The sequence below is a fragment of the Arvicola amphibius genome, chromosome 2 (assembly GCF_903992535.2).
Source record: "Arvicola amphibius chromosome 2, mArvAmp1.2, whole genome shotgun sequence".
Classification (NCBI taxonomy): domain Eukaryota; kingdom Metazoa; phylum Chordata; class Mammalia; order Rodentia; family Cricetidae; genus Arvicola; species Arvicola amphibius.
Window position 1 is genome coordinate 122,095,821 of NC_052048.2, and position 14,020 is coordinate 122,109,840.

Here is a 14,020-nt window from a genome sequence, read left to right on the forward strand (position 1 = left end):
CTTCCTGTGCCTAGCTTTTCTGTGGGTGCTGGAGATCTGAACCCAGGTCCTCATGCTTCCCCAGCATCGACCAGCTCCACAAGCTTTTCTAAGATTGTCTGAAGCAGAGGCTCTCAACCTTCCTAATGCTGTGACCCTTTAATACAGTTCCTCACATTGTGGTGACCCCCCCAACCATAAAATTATTTATTTTGCTAGTTCATAACTGTAATTTTGCTACTGTTGTGGACTATCATGTAAATATCTGTGTTTTCCGATGGTCTTAGGAGACTCGTCTGAAAGGGTGCTCGAGCGCCAAAAGAGGCCCCAGCCACAGGTTGAGAACCACGGATCTACAAGGTCTGGCAAGATGGCTCAGTGACTTGTTCTGGGAGGGGAACAGAGAAAAATGTATGGCTCAATAAAATCAATAAAAATAATTAATTATAAAAAGAGCACTTGTTCTTGCAGAGGATCTGGGTTTGATTCCCAGCACCTACATGGTTGTCCACAACCATCTATAACTCTAGTCCAAGGGGATCTGATGCCCTCTTCTTGCTTCTGTGGCACCGAGCATGATTATGGTCCACATAGATATATGCAGGCAACACACTCACACATGAAATAAAATGAATAAATCTAATAGGAATCTATAATGAAAAAAATAAAGTTACCTAGAAAATCAGTTACAGAGCAAGAACAAACACAGCAGAGCTCAGAAGGTCAAAATATCTGGTCTTATGCAAAGGTCACCAGAAGTCAAATTCTGCAGCTTCTCTGGGATCCAATTCTTCATTAATAAAAAATATTTTAAAGAAATGTTGATGTATTTATAAGGCCTGAATATGACCCTTTTATGACATTTTTTATTGACAAATATGAGACATTGAAGGCTTCGGTGGAGTTTCCAGGACTCTTGCAAATTGTCCTCTCATCCCTGCCCGTGTGTGCGCGCTAAACAAATGAGAATGTAAAAAAGCAGGCAAATCATATTTCACAACGTGAACTCATTCATACAGCCAGCCCTGGCTCAAGATATAAATCCCTAACAGCAACCTACACTTCTCATCTTGCCTCAGCCCTGTGGCTAACACTCCCAGACAAAGGTAAGCACTCTGTAATTTCTCAGTGTACCGAGGATTAACTTCGCTTACGTTTGGGCCTTTTTTTTTTTTTTTATCAACAGTATCATCCAGACCATAGCTGTCTGTTCATCTGGCTTCTTCACATCATTTTGGTGATGCCCATCTATATTGTTGCTTATCATTATAGTCTGTTTATTGCCACTACTCCATAGTGTATTAATGATTGAACATACTATGCATCTAATATTTGTGATCATCTAGGTTGTTTGTTAGGGGCTATTATAGTGTTTTAGTGAACATTCTTGGATGTGTATTTTGATGAAAACACATATGAATTTCTGGTAGTTAGGAGAACGGATTGCTGGATCATAGAACATACAGGCATCAATTTGCCTCTGTGGAAATTGATGCCTGAATTTTATGAGGATACCAAAACCTGAAGCTGCTCAAACTCTTGATAGAAAATGATATATTACTTTATATCACTTACCTCCTTCCTCCCTCCCCTCTTCTCTTCCTTCCTTCATTCCTTCTTTGGTTTTCCTGTTTAGATAGGGTTTCTCTTTATAGCCTCAAGTATCTTTAATGTGACACCATAGCCTAGGGTGGCCTCAAACACCCAGCAATATTGCTGCCTCAGCCTCCTGAGTGGTGGAATTACAGGTGTGAGTCACCATGCCTGCCTTCTCCCTTATACGCCTGCCTTCTCCCTTATATGTTACTTATAGTACCTAATACAATGCAAATTTTATACACTGGAGATAATATTGTGTAGGGACGAATGACAAGAAAGACAGTCTGTGACGTGTTCAGTACCAATGCAACACTTGCTCAAATATTTCCCATCTGGGGTTGACCGAATCCCTGGGGGTAGGAGCTGCACATCCACCGAGCCCTGTCCATATATTCATAAATAATGCCAGCTTCCCAAAGTTATTCCACTGGCTTATCCTCTATCATCGATGCAGAAGAGGTCTAGTTGTCCCACATTATTGCCAACACTCTTCTCAGCTTAGCTATACTGGAATATAACCTATGCTAGATTTTGATATATTTAAATTATGATTAGTTTAATTTGTTGTGATTTAGTAAATGGATCTGCAGAATAGTAATAAGAAAACTGAAATCACAAAGATACAAGACCAATGTTGAGACTTGATACACTCTTGTCTTATTTATTTTCTTCATAAGGGTAACTTCAGCCAGCTAGTGTGATAGAAAGTTTCTCGAGGTCAAGAGTTTGGCATAGACATATTTGATAGTTCATACAGTCTTTAGCACAGTGTTGGGCATGTCATAATTGCTTAATAACTTTTAGTTGTATTGGACTGACCTAAGTGATGGTAGCAAATGAATTAAAACCTATGGGATATTTCAGTGTCCCTGTTCCCTGCCTAATCACCCCCTTCAGGTACATCTTAGGGTGATGATGACAAGACCAGGAGAGAGGCCTTTTAGACAGTGCCTGACTCCTTTGTGTGTCCTCAGAGCCTACACTCCAGATGTTGAGGGTCTTTGGGTAGAACGAACTCCTTTATTCTACTAGTTTTTCCTGAAGCATGCATGTCACACCACCAGAGAGTGGAACAGACAGCTGACTGTCACCTGGGTGTCAGAGGGGACCACGGTTCAGATTCTGCTGTGCTTGAAGGGATGCATTGGACTCAAACTGTCTGATCTCATTACACTGACCTGGTTTCTCTATGGCCGAATTTAGTTTGATAGAAACATCTCCAAAGGCCACAGTGATCTCTAGGATATGGAATTCCCATTTTGCTAATCTGGGAAAAAATGTCCTCATTTTAAAGAACTGTTGCAGTAATAACACTATTTCAAACCTGTACTCGGGGGCGCCTGTTAATGTGCAACATTGTGTCTGTCATGTTATGTATGTTGTAGGCCCATATTTTGGTATGGCACAAGAGCCATAGGCCTGGTCTGAGGTGGTCATGTAGCTTTGCAGACAAGCTGTCTCAGCCTAACAATAGCCGGGATGTGCTGCTCCTTCCATTTTTATTATTAATGTAGATCGCCTGAGGAGAGGTATTGGCTGAAGCTGATCAGGATGTTTGGTGCTCCTTCCTTTTGTAATTTGGAGCATGTCTTATAGAGATGCTAATTCATGGCCTACGTGACAGCTAGCATACTCACAAAAGGTAGATGCGGACGTGACAAAAGACCATTCACCTGGTTACCTAGGAGATAGCCTAATGTATTTTCCTGCTCAATTGATGGGATGATATATAAACTGTTTGGAGAATAAGCGAGAGATCTTGCCCTTCAAGGATGACCGTGTAAGTTGTGTCCGATTATTCCTTGCGACTCTGTTCCAGTCTAGTTAGGGAAAATAGTTATCTATGTTGGAGCCCACATGGGCCTCAACAGTATGTAAAAACTTTTCTCTGTGTTAGTATATGGTGTGTGTGTGTGTTAATGTGGGTGTGTGCATGCCGCAGAATTCATGTGGCAGTCAGAGGACAACCTCCAGTGCCAGCCCTTGCCTTCCAGTTTGTTTCTGTCAAGGTCTGTCTTGTTCATTGCTGTGGATGCCAAGGTGGCGTGTGAGCTTCTAGAGACTCCCGTCTCCACTTCCTAGCCCCCTTTAGGAGACCTGGAATTACACATGTGCACTATCTTGCCTGATTTTTAAATGAGTTAGTTCTGAGGATTCCAGTGTAGGCCAGGCTTTTGTGATGAATACTTTACTCAATGAGAATTCTTGCCAGCCCCTAGGCTCATTTTTGTTTATTTTGAATACGAGCTATTTCTGGATTGCAATCCTGGGAAGTTATCATTTTGGCTCTAATTTAGTTTGGAATTGGCCAGCCACCTACTGAAATAACTGGCAGCCATATCCTTTCTGGCCTTTCCTGTCTTGGACCCTGACCTTCGGGAAGAAAGATGTGTTTAAATGGGCATAATCACGAGTGTGGGGTTTACGAAAGGAAGGAAATGTGGATCTTGAGAAATGTAGGAAACTGGAAACACTAATCTCTTTGAGACAGTGTAGAGTCCTCCTTGGGCCACCTGCCACCAGGCCTGTCAAGATAGGAGAAGTGTGTCTGTGTTTAGGGGGTGGCAGACAAAGTAAGAAATTCCTGGAGAGAAGGTTGCGGTAAGATCCGACAAGCAGAGCAGATAGTAACTGTATACTGTCACTAGCGGGAGCTGGCTTGTTCTGCAAGCTGAAAGCGTGATCAGCGGGTAATCAGATCCACTGTTCTGGGCCTCTTGGGACACAGCGAATGTTGTAGACTAGACCAAGGAACAAGGGAAGCTTCATTCTCTCCTCTTTCTTTCCTATCAGGGTTGGCCAGCTTCCCAAGATGTGTGGGGGGAGGGAGCAGGCTGAATTTTGAGATGCTTTTTCTTAGGGAATGGGCTTTAGGCCTCAGATCCCCTGGTGAGTTTCTTCTTCTGTCTATGTATTTGCTTCTCAATCTCAGATTGAGCCATCTTGACTCTTGGATTTACTCGATTCAGGTCCACTGAGCAACCGTGTGGATATTTTTGGTTAGTTGCCATTAAAGCTGAGCTCCAGCACTTAGGAGTGGCCTAGGCAAACAGCAAAATCCAAAATGGGGTTTGTGACAAGTTGACCATAGAAGGCCCCACCACTCTATAGCAGAGGGTGCTCACTGGGTAGGCGGGGTGGCCCAGTTGGTCTAATCGGAATTTTCAAGAAAAGAATCTATATTTCAAAAAATATCTATCATATTTGGACTTTTAGGTGTTACTTCAAAGAATTAAAAGAGATCATTTTGCAACCCAGTATTTAAGCACCACATAAAACAATCTGTATAGCTCATCCGGCATTTCCTTCCATTCTGGGCCTCTCAGCTAAACTGATTTTTCTAAAGGAAGACATCAAACACTCATACAAGCACCTTCAAGACATGGGCAATTCTATAGTAAGGACCTATGTTCCAAGGAAATAAACCGAATGTTCAGCCATGCAACAAGCCGGAGTAAAAACCCAGGAACACTCCATAAACATCCAGATTGAGACAAAAGCTGGCATAGCGCATGGCTGGTACTGATGGCTAATTCACCCGTGCCGTGACCGAGTAGAGCTGCTTTCGTAACTGGTTTAGCCTAAGGAGAGAAAGCTCACTTTCCTTGTCAGCGGTGAGGGCAGAAAAGGACACACACAGAAGTTCTGAGCAATGAGACTGTGAGGAACTCCAAGGAAGCTTTAGGAACGTCTCTTTCAGATGAGAAGAGATTCAGGACAGAAGGCAGACCTTCATCCGCCTGTTCTCTTATGTCTTTAAAACTTGGAGGGGTCACTTTGCAACTCTGGAGGGCAAATGTGCAGACAAAAGTTGATCCCCAGAGGAACGAAAAACCCCAAATGGAAAGATCCTGAGGCCTTTATCTTGGTATTTAGCAGTTGTTTAGCAACCAGAGACTGTTCAAACTGTGAACTGGGTTCCGTCTGAGCTATTGCAATCTTCTTTTTTTTTGTTGATGCCATTTTTTTTTTTTGGTTGGGTCTCTATCACTTTTGACCTAAATAATTCTAACTAAAGCATGGGCTATCAATGATTTTAGTTTAAATGTTGAATAAACCAGATTAGGGCTAGGGCCCAACATGGCCAATGCAAAGCTTCTTAGAAGTGCCCGTGAATGCTGTAGATCAGGAAGCAAATAGACTTTAGGGGAGAGGGGAAGCTGGCATATAAGCCTCAAAGGTGACCCACCTCTGCTATCCCTGACTCTTCCCTCGGAGGTTCCACAACCTCTCCCCAAGACTTACCAGCTGGGGACCAAGTGTCTAAGCACATACACCAATGGGGGGGGGGTGCAATTTCATATTCAAACGGTACAGTGGAGAAACTTGCTTAAGGCTTCAAAGTGTGAACAGAGTTCTCACCAGCAGAAGAGGAGAGCTCTTGGGTGTGTTAGTGCCTGTGTGTACGCATGTACACCAAATGTGTGTAGGAGCCCAAGGAAGACAGGGCTTCAGATCTCCCCCAAATGGAGTTACTGACAGTTGTGAGCTAGAAACTGAAGCTGATTCTGGAAGAGTAGCAAGTACTTCTAACTGCTGAGCCATCTCTTAGCCTCTAGGGCAGCAGTTCTCAACCTGTGGGTCGTGACCCCTCTGGGGTCCCAGAGCAGAGATTTACATTATGATTCAGAACAGTAGCAAAATTTCAGTTATGAAGTAACAATGGAAATAATTTTATGGTTGGGGTCAGCACACCATGAGAGACTGTGGTAAAGGTCGCTGCGTTAGGAAGGGTGAGAGTTTTGTTAGGAAGGGTGAGAGTTTTGTGATGAGAGATGTGACCTGCCCTTCCTCTGAAGAGCACGCTCCCTACATACAGTCAGGAGATGGCCACAGTTTTCCTTCATTGACCCGAATCTTGTAAGTCCTCTCAGTTACCATCCAGGAAGGCTGGGATAAAAGGAAGCAAACATACACACGTGGAGAGAGCCCCAATTTTGGGTGCCGGTCTTGACCTTCAGATTTAAATATGGCCCTGCCTGAGACTCTAAAAATACTGTTTTCCCATACAGATGTGGATGTGTTCCTACACAGCATAGAAATAAGAGGAAAATATTTCATCCATATTGAAATTCTTACATATAATTATTTTAGCTAGCTGGTCGGGACAATTTCTAATGAATGAGTTAGGGTCCAAAATATACCTCGTGAGGACAGTAGTTACTTTCAAGCCCATTTTGGCTTCAGTCCTCCACATAAAATATATTTGCAGCCATTGCTGTAACTAATCTACATAGTTTGGTGGTAAGATGATCAAACATCCAGCACCCTTGGGTGAGGACAGGTAGGATGAGGAAGAGGTAGGGGAGTAATGAAGAAGAGACACAGTATCTCTAGTGCTCACTTGCTAGGAGTGAGAACCCTCTGTTTAGAGGAATTGGCGTCCTGAGGCTTTGAGGCATCCCCAGCCAAGAGTTGAGAATAAAAAAAGCTACAGAACTAATCCCGAGGACGGGATTCCTTAGACAAGGAGAAACGCTTAGAACAAATGTGGCTCTGCAGGTATTGCTCATCAGCTGTGGTACCCAGTGGACCGGAGCCTCGGAGAACATCAGCAGCTTGGCATAGCCTCTAGCTCACTCCATGAGCACCGTGTCGGCAGGAGCACTGGAGTTACGGCTCTGTCCAAGAGCTCAGAGGAAAATGTTTATGAGAGCAGTGGAGGGGCTGACCTAACAAGGCAGAGAGTACATTAACTTGAGTGCTTTCTCAAGCAAAAAATACATCTGAAGCTTCTATATGAAAGAGAGGGGATAGATGTTTTCCAACTATGGCACTAACCGTGACATTTTTTTCTTTTTCTTTTTTTCCCCTTTAACTGAAAATATACCCTTTTCTCACATAATACATCTTGACTATGGTTTCCCCTCGCTCTACTCCTCCCCCAATCTGGATCCACACCCTTCCTGCCTCTCATTAGAAAAGAACAGGTTTCTAAGGGAGAGTAATCAAATACAATGAAATAAAATGTAATAAGATAATACAAAAACTATCACATCACAGTTGGACAAGACAAACAAGCAGAAGGAAAAGAGCCCAAGGGAAAGCATAATAATCAGAGAGCTACTTGCTCACAGTCAGGAATCTCATAAACACACTAAACTGGAAGCCATAATCTATACACAGAGGACCTGGTGCAGACCCGTGCCGGCCCTGTGCATGCTGCCCCAGTCTCTGTGAGCTCATTTGAGCTTTTATCGTGCTGACTTAGAGAGCCTAGTTTTCTTGGCATCCTCTGTTCCTTCTGGTCCTTCCACTGCCTCTGCCTCCTCTTCCACAGGGAGTAACCCTGACATTTTATATAATAACAATGGGCTACACCCCTTTTAGTTTTGCAGAAAACCATAGGATATCAAGGGTTGGTGTAGTTTTCAAAGTTCACATCTGAAATTTGGGAATGGAATCTGGAGATCTTGCAGGGCTTGCTTCAGGGTTCTGGGCAGTGATTTCCTAATGGCTTTCCATGAATTAGAATGTGTAATGCATAGTTGTGCTAGGAGAGCGCACACCCTCGAACTACATCACCGGCTCCTTTAACGGGGCAGGGAGAATGGTATGGCTGCTGCTAGCCCCAGTGTGGGTTACAATGGTCACCACAGACACATCGCTCTCCGGTAAGTCCCTCCTTGAAGCAATTTGGGTTCTGTTTTGTGAGAAGTAAGCCACACTGAATACACTGGGAGAGCAAGTCACATTTTCTTTGAAACCTGTCATGGATGTCACTTGCTGCTGATGGTGGCAAAACAAACACACAAACAACAAACAAACATAACGGAAATACTCTGGGTGTTTCACCATGGCTTTGGGTTTAACGGTGCAATGAAGACAACCCTGAAGTCAGGGTGGTTTGTTTATCCTGAAGGGCACTAAACCCTAACCCAGAGAAAGATTTTCTACGGAGAATGGCCAACCCAAATATATGGAACTACTGATCTCAGGTACTGAGAGTTCATCAAGCTGAAGAGTAGGAGCACAAGAGTAGGAGCATGAACTCCAGAGTTCTTCCTGTGGGGTCACACCAAGGTGGCCTTCGGAAATTACTTCCCATTCCCCTTACTTCATATTTCTCCACGTAAAATGCGATGGCACCTCTGTTTTAGAGGCATAGTTTTAAAAAGCAAAGCATCATTGTGGTAAACGAGTTTCCTAGTGAGCATTAGATGTAATTACAAATGTGAACGGCAGATTTCAAGGAGTTTCCCTGTGACTCGTGAATCGGGTTCTGGTGCATTGAGCCTCTTCCTGGAGCAGCAGCTGAAGGAGCAGGGCTTCAGACATGCGTCCTCATGTGACGGCTTGGCAAGGGAGGGTGTCTGAGATGGAGGTCTGGTTCCAGGGCTCTTGTGTGTGGCCCTCCCTGGGCTCTGTTGTGAAGTACTTGCCTCGTGCCTTGGATACTTCTATGGAACTAGTTGGAGCTGATCCATTCGGGCTTTGTTCTTTGTGTTTCCTAGGACTCCCTGTTCCTGTTTGCTGATGGAGGTCAGGTCTGAATCTTCCTCTGTTTCCAGGCTTGGATTACACACTATTATCACTACTCTGTCCTCTGATTTTATTTTATTTTTCTTAATTTTGATTTTTCAAGACAGGGTTTCTTTGTTAACAGCCCTTGCTGTCCTGGAACTAGCTCTTGTAGACAAGGCTGGCCTCGAACTCACAGAGATCCGCCTGCCTCTGCCTCCCAAGTGCTGGGATTAAAGGTGCGCACCGCCACCGCCCAGATGAAGATTTTGTTTTTATCAATGACTAAAACTGAAATTTTTCGTCTATCAGTAATATTCTGAAAATTAACAGTATATACAACTATGACTATCTCATACATCTCAACCCAAAACATATTTAAGTTTGTCACAAAAAAACAAAATTTGTTATGTCCTGATATCTGTAGCTTCTACATGAAAGAGACCCCTAGAGAGGTCTCCACAACTTTGCCAGTATTCCTACATATTTATATCACATTAACAATAACATGTTACGAAGTCCAGAGTTCAAGAGACCAATAAGTGAAAACTCATAGATTACACCACAGGATAAAATAAGTTCTTTCTATTTTCTTTTCAGAAAAATGATATCCCCAAATTGATCTGATATGAGGAGCTGATCGAAGATTCTACAGCCAAGAAGTCAGGGAAATGCTTAGGAGAATATTTCGTGAAGTGAATCAGTTGGAAAATTATTGTTTGCCGTTTATTTGTGGTATCTGTGGTATGTGATGGCTTTATGAAATTTGTGATTTGGTGTGGAATTTCTTTTTTTAAAAAATATTAAACATTAAATATCATAATCTTAGTTAAAGAGATCCTTAATGTTTGTGGATGCTTACAGATTCTGGAACTGTTCCTAATGGGAGCTGCCTGGCCCATAACTTAATTGACAATGGTCGCCCATGGGTATTTTGGGCACATCTGTGGGAAAGTGTCCTGCAGGTGGATAGTTGTTGAACAAAACAAAAATTAAGAAATGCTTTGCTTTGTTGTGTTGAGGCAACATTTCCCTATGTAGCCTACATTGGCCACACAGATGGTTCTGTCTAGGCCTTTGGAGTACTGTGACTACAGATACACTCATCATGCCTTGCAGAACCATTGCTCTGGGTAGTGGAAACAAAGCGATTGCCAGTACTCAAACTCAGCGTTTATCGTTATGATTCATTTACTTGTATGCTTACATCACTGCTGATGGAAAACTATACCAAAACTTTATTTCTTAAAACACAGCTATCATTTCATCATATTTTACTAAATCTCCCTTTGTGGGGTGATCAGGGCAAGACTGAAATCTATCAGCAGGCAGTGGCGTTACCTGACTCTGTCTTTGATTGAGTGAAGAACTACCGGGAGAGAAGGGATTTATACTCTACCGCAGTTGAAGACAGATCTTAAGGATGTTGGGCAAGAGGGGACATGGCATTAAAGTGGGACAAAGTATTGGGGTTTAGGTGAGATTTAGCTACTAAAAGTACAGTGTTGAGACTCCTTTGGTGGGAGTGAAACCAAGAATTGAATGGGCTGCAAAGACAACAGATGCTAAGGGCTTCATGGAAATGGAGTGGTTCTGCTACCAGCAGCGCAGTAAGTTCTTCAGAGTTAATTACATTTGGGTTTGAGATAGAAAGATTTGGCTGTTCTGCAGTTGTGAAGTGTATTAGTTATAATATATAAATGTAGATCTCATCTCAATGATAAGAGACATAGATCTGTAGTTCCCTGTGAAGTCTGAGTTTCCCACCAACTTCAAAGGCATGCCCTAGGCAGACTGGCTGTGGGAATATGTTAGGCATGTCAGCAGGCTAGTCTGAAGTAGAGACCTTTCAGTCTCCTGTTCTCATAGGAGTTGAGAGCCCATGACAATGTTTACTTCATGCCACAAGCACCATATTCTGTGTTATGGTGGCTATTTCCCCTCGTTTATTATTTTTGAAAAAAGTGTTATGGAGTATGATATAGTTCCTAAAAGGTCCTGCCAGCAGTGTTTTGTATATAAAGACCATGACTTAAAAGCCATTCTGGTATGTACTCTTCAGAAATACTCAAGTGTGTCTAATGGATGGATTTGGATTTTTTATATTATCTTTACTAAACTTTATACTTAAAGAATTAAAACATTAATTATGTGTTGTGTGTCCCATGGTACACACATGCAGGTCAGCAACAACTTTTGAGAGTTGGTTCTCTCCTCTCCTTTACCATGGGTTTGGGGGACTGAATCCAAGTATTCAGGTTTTTGTGGCAAGTGCTTTTACCCGCTTGAGCATCCTGCCAGTCTAAACTGCAATACTAGTAACTGCAAGATCCTTTAGGAGTCTACAGAAGTCATTTGCTTGAGAGACGCTCCCCATTCCACCCAGGAGAGTGCTTCCCATGGATGCCTTCAGTCTGGACTTCATTTGCTCCAGTTGTCTGAAACAGTCTGGTAGGTATCCAGAACCCATGCAGCCAGCTGTCTAGAGCCCTGAATGAATGCCTCTTATGAGTATAGACTTTGTAGTCTGTGTTATTCAGAGGTTATAACATGTTTAAAGTCACGGGCAATCCAAACAGACAGAAACGGTTGGCACCTCAGCTCCTCAGCTTACTACTTGAACATGGTCTGCAGCCTTTTAAGCTTCAGTGTCCTTTTTCGTCAAAGGCTGAGTATGATGCCAGTAGTCCTTGCCACCTGGGATGATTCTGTAGAAAAATAACCATGATGGTCCTCATGTATTGGCACATGTCAGCTCTGGGCCAAACGCTTTATCTATATTACCTGTGATGACAATAAAAACTGCTGGGTAGAGGCCTTCACGGCAGAGGAACTGAAGGAGGTTAATTATCTTTTCAAGTGCATAAGCCAAGTGGCGGAGCTGGAGTTCTTTTCGCTGTGTTGGGTGACTAGATCCCCATTTACTTATGTGAAACTTGTGTGTCTTAGTTTAAGGCATTGCACCTCAAGACGAATATGGGTTGGAGGAATCATTGCCTTTCTCTTGCATTTATGAAGGACAGTGATCCCTCATTCTGGACAAAAATGGACTCCCACATCTTGGAAGCAGCAGGTGGAAAACACTCTATTCTTAGTGTCTGTAATCCCAGTCTCCGGCCTCCATTTTTGGAGGCCCCGCCCCTGTGCCCCTTGAACCTTGAACTCTCCTCGAGGAGGGTTAAGGTAGCCCACCAAACCTTGACCCTTTCCCAGAAAAGGTCAAGACCACTCCCCCAGGCTATTTAAACTGCACCCCCCAAATAAACACGAGGGTCCTCACCCCCCAGGTGGTCACATTGGCGGCTTTCTGTTCCCCTCGAGCCTACCTGAGAGCGCAGGAGTCTAGTTAAACCTGCATATCTTTTAATTTGGTTTGATTTGATTTGATTGGGATTGTTTTGCGTCGGCAGAGAGCTCATGTTAGAAAATATTCCTAACAGTGTCCTGTTAGGAATGGCTGTTTTTCAAGATACCCACAATGCTTGACCTGACGAGATGACCCGACAAGTGCATGCATGCAGTTTTCCATCCCTAGAAAGATCAGCCTCAAGAAACTCTTCTAGGTCTATACTGAATTCCCAGGGTGGTGCTACTGAGAGGTGGGAGCCTTTAAGAGATGGAGCTTGGTGTATGTGTGTGTGGAATTAGAGATCCCTAAAGAGGCCACTGGGGGATGTGGAATTCCGGTCCTCTCCTCTCTGTGTTTACTCTTGGATTACGATGAGGAGAGTGGTCTTGCTCACTCCCACACTCCTTGAAGTTGCCATTGGCCACTGCACCAGATACCTAGAAACAGTGAGTCAGCCTGATCACGGACTAGAAGCTCCAAATCCTTGAGCCCAAATGACCCTTTGTCTTTATACAGAGTTTATTTCAGCTATTTGTTATAGTAACAAAAAACTAAGAAACACGAAGGCTCGGTTTTTATCCACATCTACTCCAGCAGGAACTCCAATTTCCCTCTTGCACCTATGGAAAATTTCCTGTCTGGCCACTCCATGAAAAGTTCAGTCCCAAAAGAAGCCTTTTGTGAGGCCAATCAGTTTACTAGGAACAGTCATTGTTCAGTTTCTGGGATTAATCAGTAATCATCTAGGCGCTGAGGTCAAGGGAAGTCCCTTGCCGAGTCCTTTGTGAGAAAGTCAGTGATTAGGCCGAGTGTGTGGTTTCCCATGCTCTGAATGCTACCTGTCCCCAAGGTCGTGCCCTCGCTGCCTGGTTCTGCTTTTCATCTTCTGGGCTGTGAAGTGACTCTGCTGATGTGCAGAGCTCCATGTGTCCCAGGGAAGCAGCGGCTTCACTTCCTGTAAGCCATCCTTGCACGCGCCTCCAGGAGCCACAGCTTGCAAGCATGGGCGGCTGCAGTTCCTCCAGAAACCCCATCTCAGCAAGGTCCCCAGGTCTCCAGAGAATCCAGTTGCCCCTAACACAGAGAGAGCAAGTTAACTTATTTGAATAACAGCAATATCTAATACTTTTTTTTAATCCTGGCCATTTGTTTATATTTTTCTGCCAATTCTCCTAGCCCAACCCTGCCTCCTCTATCCGATAGACTCCTTATCAAAGGAACATTTTCCACGAACACTATCCAAATCTCTCCATTGTACAAGGAGAATCTCTCCCTTTTCTGTTTCCCCACCTTTCCCTTTTCTTCTTCCTTCAGTTCCTCCCTCGCTTCCTCTTTCTTTCTGCAAGGTCTTTGGCAACCAAAGCCAGTCTTGTGTAGGTGGTAATTACCTTGTCTGACCCCCTGCCTCATCACCCTGAGTACTGGGATTGCAGATGTGAGGCACCATGCTTGGTTTCTGTGGTGCTGGGGTTGCAGCCTAGGGCTGTGTTCCTTGTTCAGGAAGAGTCTTCCTATCTTCCATCATCGTCTGAAGGTCAACAGCTGTTAGGGCACGACCTAATAGGTCCTGTACTCTCATCTTCCTCCAGCGGCAGGAGAAGGTTTTCTTTAGGAATAATGGCCCCTTTTGGT

The 14,020-nt window shown here is 43.7% G+C and overlaps 1 long non-coding RNA gene across 2 annotated transcripts in view; it reads left to right on the top strand.

The window, feature by feature from the left end:
• LOC119807733 overlaps positions 1–11,491 on the top strand; it is a 48,684-nt gene extending 37,193 nt beyond the window's left edge. Inside the window, exons 2-3 of one of the 2 annotated variants that reach the window (XR_005284343.1) lie at positions 9,640–9,783; positions 11,378–11,491. This is a non-coding gene — a long non-coding RNA (uncharacterized LOC119807733). Of the gene's footprint in view, positions 1–9,639; positions 9,868–11,377 lie in introns of those variants that run through there. The other variant, XR_005284342.1, reaches the window with a different exon arrangement.
• Positions 11,492–14,020: the final 2,529 nt, after the last annotated feature.